The sequence below is a fragment of the Magnolia sinica genome, chromosome 3, assembly GCF_029962835.1.
Source record: "Magnolia sinica isolate HGM2019 chromosome 3, MsV1, whole genome shotgun sequence".
Lineage (NCBI taxonomy): Eukaryota > Viridiplantae > Streptophyta > Magnoliopsida > Magnoliales > Magnoliaceae > Magnolia > Magnolia sinica.
The window spans coordinates 84,371,265-84,377,845 of record NC_080575.1 but is presented as its reverse complement, the minus strand read 5'-3'; the positions used below and the strand labels follow the sequence as shown (position 1 = coordinate 84,377,845).

The 6,581-nt window shown below is 36.9% G+C and overlaps 1 long non-coding RNA gene across 1 annotated transcript; it reads right to left on the bottom strand.

Moving 5' to 3' along the window:
• Window positions 1-5,209: 5,209 nt before the first annotated feature.
• LOC131238604 (uncharacterized) lies at window positions 5,210-6,140 on the bottom strand. Its single transcript, XR_009167972.1, has 2 exons — window positions 5,963-6,140; window positions 5,210-5,623 (listed from the first exon to the last, which is right to left on the bottom strand). It is a non-coding gene; the product is annotated as an uncharacterized LOC131238604 (long non-coding RNA).
• Between the last annotated feature and the right edge of the window lie 441 nt (window positions 6,141-6,581).

Below are 6,581 nucleotides of genomic sequence, written 5' to 3'. Positions count from 1 at the left end.
AGCTATAAATCGAGTTTATAATCATACACTAGATTCAATTCGAATATCAAGATACAGTTGTTTTCTATGATCAACTGTAAGAATTTCCTTTTTGATTTAACTGTACTGAAGAGAAAAAATCCTTCATTAGATGTGTGATCCATTTTCAGAGGACAAACCCCACACTCTACCTATCGCCTGATCATCTTAAGTAACAATTCGTTGGTAAAAGTTTTGTAAATATTTTTATCTACGACAATTATCGTAGGTAAAAGTATAGTGAAATATTTTTACCTACGAAACAAATCGTCTTTAAAAGTTCTGTAAATATTTTTACCTATGAAACAAATCGTCGGTAAAAGTTTTTTACTTATTTTTTACCGACGAAAAAAATTCGTCGGTATAAGTTTTTTACTTATTTTTTACCGACGAAAAAATTCGTCGGTAAAAGTTTTGTAAATATTTTTACCTACGAAAAAAATCGTCGGTAAAAGTTTTTTACTTATTTTTTGATGACGAAAAAATTCGTCAGTAAAAGTCTTACCTTCGCCGATGAAATTTTTTCCGTTGGTAAAAGCCTTTACCTACGGTCTTTTACCGACGAATTTACCGACGAAAATTTTCATCGGTAAAACTTTTTACCTTCAAAAAAAGTAGATTTAGTGATGAAAATTTTCATCGGTAAAAGTGAGTTTTCTTGTAGTGTGATAGTATTTCATAAATTCAGCGTCGGTAACCTGACATGGCTCAATTGGGTGGCTAAAGTAGCTCTTACTTCCCCAAAATCTTGTATGGTACATAGCTTATTCTAGTTTGCCAAATATGTCTGTTTTAAATTCTGATGGTCCGGATCACTTCTGTCTATCAACTAAACCTTTTTCGATCCGTCTTGGCCACGAAACTATCCGCGACCAGCTCTACATCAATATGCAACTCAAGTAAGACTGCCCACGGCACTTGGATACATCTAATATTAATTTTAATATATTTTATTAAATTTTTTATATTTTTCTTAGATCTCTCATTTCTTTTGAGGCTTTTGAACGTGCATTGCACATGCCCATTTGAATGGATCCATTCATGGATTTTGTAAAACAACGGCCCACTCGCCCAACTTGCATCTGGATGTAGGGTTCAAATGCATTTCTCATGTTCTAAGCATGACCCATGGATTTGCCCACCATACTCAGTTTTTGTTTACTTCTTCTGGTGGGGCCCACGGTTCAACGATCCAGATCATTGGTCTGTTGTGGCCCACCATGGATGGACCATCGGTCAAAACTCTTCCACATTAGGAACATCCTCAACGCAAATCTTGGATGTTATTTATGGACGGCTGTTGTACTTCCCTTATTTAAATCATTGGTTTGGATGGTCTAATCGAGGAGATTTCCACGGTGTGGCCCATCTATGGTGGGAGATAAAAGACCCATATTCTAGATGGGAAAAAAATGGGCCCCACATGAAGGAATTGGAATATCGAGTAAACTAAAATTCAGCCGCCCCACTTCCTTTTCAAACATCAGGAGCACAAGCTCGGTCTTCCATGCACGTCTCTGATATCATTTTCCACACTAGACAGCTCAAATTCATTGTATTTAATCCTTTCCATCTCTCTTTATAAACCTTTCATTTATACCTCTCTCTCTCTCTCTCTTCTATCTTCGATTCTCACATCTCAATGGCTTTCAATGGGCTAACATACACCAAAGAAATGTGTCTTTTTTTCACAATCTCGATCGTAGCCTTTCTTTATTTCATTCTCCTTATCTTAGATGCACCATGGAGCAATGGGGCTTCTTGTTTGCCCCCAGATTGTTGCTTCTCACCCCTTCATCATGACGATGGTTACATTTCAACGGTTAGATCTGCTCCTTCTGAGGTTGTTAGGAGGTTGCAGCTTTGATGGACAGCGTGGATTTCTTGTTATTAATTAGCGGGCCCCATGACTCGGATGTTATTCGATGAAGAGAAAGATGCTCGTATTGGGTTGGGCTGCCCTGGCACCAGCCTCTCCGGCAATGGGCTGAGCACTACAAGAAAATTGTCATTTACCGGCGGTCAAAACCGCCGGCGAAGGCAGAAAACCGCCGCAAATATTTTGCCCGTGGTTAGCTAACAGCCGGTAGGCTTTACCGGCGGTCAGGACCTTTCCTGACAATTGTGCTGGACGCCGCTAAATCGTCAGCTTTTTATTGAAATGCTATCAATAGCTACGGTTATAGTCCGTAGTATAACCGTAGCTATAGATTTAAAAACATATGGCTACGAATTAAATCGGTTGCTATAGAACTCATGGCTACCGATAACCCGTAGCCATAGAGCAAATCTTTTTCGTCAGCAAGACAAAAAAAAGCAGAGAGAGAGAGAAGAAAAGAAAAGGTGACACTCATTTATCTTAGTTTTTTTTTCTTTTTATGCTGCGAATGTTATCATCCTTGCTCAAGCCTTCTCTTTCACTGGAGATGTTATCAAATGATGCAATGTGGTCGCTTGGACAACTATGCTTAGACCTGAATCCTGGGAGCAGATCAAACCGGTGCGCTTGAGGCTGAAATTCCTCTCATTGCCCTTGTGTAGAAAACATCGCAGTGGCCAAGGAAGGACCATCACCAGGCACAATGAATAAGGCTGGTCATGGGCCAATGAGTATTGAATCCGTTGAAGCCTAGCAAATCTGTTTGACCTGCAGCCCACAAAATGAGAGAAGACCATAAATGAAAGGACTAAGAAAGGGAAATGGAAATCATTTAATATATTGAAATGAATAATCATATTGAAAGGACTAAGACCATCCCGCACTTGAAGGGAACAAGAGAAATCCTCACAAGATATAGCAATGAAAGAAACTCTTCAGCTTCAACATCCGTAGAGTTCTGCAAAATGGAGGAAGCCACATCCCTTGTGACCCTTCAAGCACAAAACATCCATTCACGGTGATATCCAAATCCACCACCTTGCAGGCCAAATTGGAGAACTGATCTTGCAGCTTACACTCCCCTAAGCAGAAATCCTTCAAAAACTGAGCCCTCATCCCATTCCCCACCCAAAAACCAAACGCTCATCCCGTTCCAAAGAACCATAGTCTACACCAACAAACTACCATCCCAACTTTGAAGAGTTTGAAGTTAAAAACTGATGTAAAAATAAATACCAAAACAAAGATCGCTGTTTCTTCACAAATCATTATGAATGCTGCAACTTCCTTAGAAAAAGTGTGTGAAGAAAATTAACGGTCTTTCAACAGGATGATATTCTAGTCAAGAAAATCAGGAAATATACCAAATAGCAACAGTAAATACAAATTGTAATGTTTTGTAAGCAGTGTTCAGAGTATCAGTACCATTATGTATCAATGACCGAGGATACAGAAACATGTATCAGGACATGTTAAGAGACACATGTTTAGACATGTAAAAATAAAAATATCGTAAAAGACAACTATATATAATAAGTTTCCTGCACTTGTCCAACCTGAATCTTCCTTTATATATTTATTAAATCTTCGATGCTAGAGTATGTGTTTGAGTTTTCATAATTTTCCATTTCTATTGGTAGCTCATCCTAACAGGTTCTATAAATCTATAACGGTTAAATAAAGGAAGATATATCAAATGAAGCATGGTTTTCACAATCTAATTTCACAAAAACCAGTACATCCTTCCATGTGGGCCCCATCAGGCCACAATCTAATTTCACAAATCATGCCAAACCAAGTCAACAAACAAAGTTGGCAGTGAAAATCACCTTGAAACATAACAAGGCGAAGATAGTTACACATTCAACTTATCTGCACAAGGGTTAATGAGAAAAGAAAAGTAAATGGAAAAGAAATCAATGAGACTGAAACAGACAAGGGTGGTTAGCATTCAGCTAGGCAAAAGATACAGATATCGTAAGGCTCTAAAAATTACTTTGTAAAATTTCCATAGACTTAGCATTATTTGACATCCTTCCAAGAATCTGAACACTCCAAAGATAGTGATTGACCAGAAAAAACTGTAGACAAGCTGGGTATGTGACCAATTTCTATTTAATTCTAAATCAGTTTTTATTTTTTTCATAAATGAGTGGCCCACCTGATGAGTTGTCGTACTTGTTTTTGTTATGATCACATATGCATTAGAACCATCATCTGGACCGCTTGTCATGAAATCCATTGTTTTAAGTACATTGTTATTGCAACATGACATCTTAAAAGACAATTTAAGGGCATGTTTGGATCAAATTTAATTATGATTACTAGTGTAATGAATGGATTTTAACTTGAAACTACCAAGCTCTGAAAGCAGGGTAAAAGCTGTTCAAGGGAAAATAAAAGATTAGACAATGGCAAAAAGACTCTGTTACCTTTTTCTAGTGATGATGATAAATTTTAGAAACACATTGCATAAGAGAAAATAGATACTTGCCTGAACAAGGTAAGTTCATCCACATGATATTTGTAACAAGAGGTTTCCTGAGAAAACAGAAAACAAACTGTTATTCATCAAAATTATAAAGAGCAAAGGCTAGGAATGATTAAAAACACTATCAATATCCTCATCCTTAATATCATATAGGCTCAGAATCTTGCAAAATGCAACACATAGAAGGCAAATTTGTCAATCTACTTTCATGAAACAACAATTTTCATCTAGCATAGAAAAGTGAAGAAGATAACAATGATAAACAACTACAGTAGAAAGAAGTGCCAAAAAACTTCCACATAATAAGCTAAATGATCAATGCAAGTCATAGTATAGAAACTAACAAAAAGAAAACCAAATTGAGGAATGGTGCAAATTCTTGGACCAAAAAGATCACCAAAAATGAATTTTGCATGGACCAAAAAGTTAGAGAAAGAAAAAAAGAAAAAAAAAATGAGAAAGAGCAAAACAAGCTTACCATCTCTAAAGAGTTACATTCCAACAGGGAAGCACAAGGATAGAAGCAGAATTGCCAAATCAGGTAACCATACTTGACCTGACCAATTCCAACCAGGGGGTCAGCCCAAGCCCAATCCAGCTTAAAGAGGACCTAACTGCAATTTTACATTCATGAAGAAGTAGCACACATTAGCAGTTAAAATTAGCTCACACTCCAAATCACCATTCATTGTGTTTCAGACCACCAAACAATGATTGTTGATTTGTCGGGAAGTTGTCCCGTGCAGTCCGACTTTGCAATATGGTGAAAACAAGCTGGCTGATTCCAGAATGTGATGAGACATGTTCAGAGTCAGTTCAAAGAACACAAGAGATACAGATATTCTTATAGAATTCTCTAAATACAAAGTATCTACTACATAGCTTGTAATGATACACATCTGATAAATTACAACTTTTAGCTGTTCAGAAATCCAGATTGTCCAAATTGCTGACCCAATTGTAGATGAAGCTATACATCACTGTCAGATCTTGTGGATTTGGTGGTATCATAGGTCCCCACAAAAGAAAAGAAAACTAGGGGAAAAGCGATAAAGCTTTTGATTACTTGCTGTCACCAACAAAGTCAGTGAAAACCACATCATCTTCAATTAAAAAACAATCAGTTGGTGGCCAAATATCAAGTTATGAGCTTACCTAGCAATATCAAGAGAAAATCTCAGAGCTTTAGAAGGCTGTAGACGTCCTTTCTTTTAAAGGTAATTTGCCAAATCTCCCTGAAATCCACCGAAGTACAAGAATCCATATGGTTTAATGACATACATAAATGTTACCTAGACAATGCAGTCTTCAAAATAATATTTTAAGTGATGCCATATGTATTATCAACATCGATGTAAATATAGAAATAAATAAGACAGGCCACAACAAGTGCCACCTGATGTCCAGTAAAATCGCTACCTGTTAACAGTTTGTAATATGGCTGAAATATGTACTGGCAAAGCCTTATGTAATAGAAGGTGACGAAGAACCTGTGTATATGTTCCAATCTAGGGTGAGGCTTTTTATATCAGACAAAGAAAATTATAAATCTAATCATGCAATAAAATAAGCACCTTAAAAATGATAAGAATAACAGTTGTTTGTTCTTCAAGAGCTGCTTTGCTCAACCATGTTGCTAAAATCATCATACCACCTTTGGTCAAAAACATGAAAAATAAATTTTAGAATGACTACATTCAGATAAGGGAACCAACTTTCTAACATCATCAACTAAAGCTCAGAAACAAGGGATGTAAGTACAGGGGAAGAAAATCTCAAGCATAAATGCAGTGGTAAAAGTGTTGGAGCTGGCCTTAAAGGTAAATGACTCCATGTACTCTGTTTGGAATTTTGCCCTTCTATATACTAGTAATATCCTTGTAATTTATTGTCTGATTGTGCATCTAGATTTTTACATATGCATGTGGATCAAGTCAGCGAAAGTTAGCATCATTCCACTATGGTAGCTCACATGTACCAAATGCAAATGCATATGACCATATGGGGCCCTTTAGTGATGTGGAAAACCTAATTACACTCAAACCCAAACCCACTGGCAATAAAATCAAACCAGAAGATGATAATCCAAACACCAAATTCAAAATTTGATCTGTTTCCTATAGTGTGGTCCACCTGCGAATTGGATCTACTTCATTTTTGGCCTAATACACTAAAATTATCTGGCAAAACGGA